We start from the raw sequence: 1465 nt of genomic DNA on the forward strand, positions 1-1465 counted from the left end.
CCACCGGAGGCCTGGTCAGCGGAGCAGCCCGCCGCTGCGGGGAGACCTGGCAGAGAGGACGCAGTGCCATACGCCTTTCAGTATCATAATGCAAAGACTACAGAACATACTGATTCGAGTGCCTTACTACTTTATTAGATCTTTTGGTATCCTAGATTTTTTTCAAAAATGATTTCTTTTTTAATATTTTAATGAATTATTTGGAGAGGACCTTTTTCATTTAAGCATTAATGTTACCTTTTGTATTGGTGTGCGTGAGCTTGTTCTTGTACATCTGTGATAGTCGCTATGTTTGTTCTCTGAGCTGGAAATGGGGCAGTGGGGTGGGAGGCCCTCAGATACCACAGCCAATAACTGGAAGAAAAATGATGTGAATTTCCTATGAACTCGTCGGAGGAAATGCGGATCAGGTGTGGACGTGGTGGTGTTTTCTCGGTGGATATTCTTGCGTTTGCCACACGGTGGAGCATGAATCCTGTTCCCGGCCTGAACAACGTGGCAGTTGAAGCGTTCGAAGTGGTTCAAGGCAAAAGCAGGAAACACAACAATTCCAACCTCACGCTCGTTTCCACTTTTCAGCGTTAGAAATGGTCGTCTTAGTCCCAGGGGGTTTGTCTGACCGTCACGGACTGAGCGTGTAGACAGAGGAGAGTTACATAGCAACGTAACCTATGGAAGTTATGCACCCGCTGTTATATATGTTTGATTTGCTTCAGTATATTATTATTATTATTATTTTATTATTATTTTATAAATCCATCAGTTTGCTTGTCTCTGCAGTCAGCAGAAGCCAATGGGCAATATTTGCCCACGCAGATGCGTAACGCAGCTTGGACCCTTCTCGAGATGTTGTTGACTTAGTGCTTTACCAGCTCCTCTTCTTATGTTGCAGCTCTTCTACTGTACCTTAAATTAAACCCTTCCTCTGGCCAGGGTGTCACACAGAGGCCAGCGAGGTATTGTCACACCCGTATAGGGACACATCTCACCTGTGGTGGGTGCAAGCGTGCGCGTGTGGGAGCGTGTGAGTGCGTGTGTGTTGGGGGAGAGGGTGTGAGAACAGGGGGTTGTGTCAGGCCCTCCAGGTGTGTAGGAAAGGCACCACAAGTACTAGGTTCACCTTGTCGCAGTCCCATCGGTGACAGCGCACGTAACTCCGAAAGCAAAGTTACTCCGTCTTCCAGTGGAAAGCAAGAGGGGAACGCGAGCCTGACCATCATCTTGCTCCTGTCGTCTTCTAGAGCAAGAAATACTACTGGTGATGAACTACAGATACGAGACGTGTTAAAAGTAAATAAAATGCATTTAAAATTCTTCCTGAGATTTTGGGGTTGATGCTTGAAGACTTGAGGTGTGTGTCTAAATTTCATATCAATAATTTAACCCCTTTAATGCTGGCAGCTGGAATTTCTCCATATGGCTCCTGTTGCGGGCAACAGGTGACGCTCCAGCCCCCAGTATTGAA

Source organism: Buceros rhinoceros, unplaced genomic scaffold, assembly GCF_000710305.1.
Source record: "Buceros rhinoceros silvestris isolate BGI_N320 unplaced genomic scaffold, ASM71030v1 scaffold16484, whole genome shotgun sequence".
Lineage (NCBI taxonomy): Eukaryota > Metazoa > Chordata > Aves > Bucerotiformes > Bucerotidae > Buceros > Buceros rhinoceros.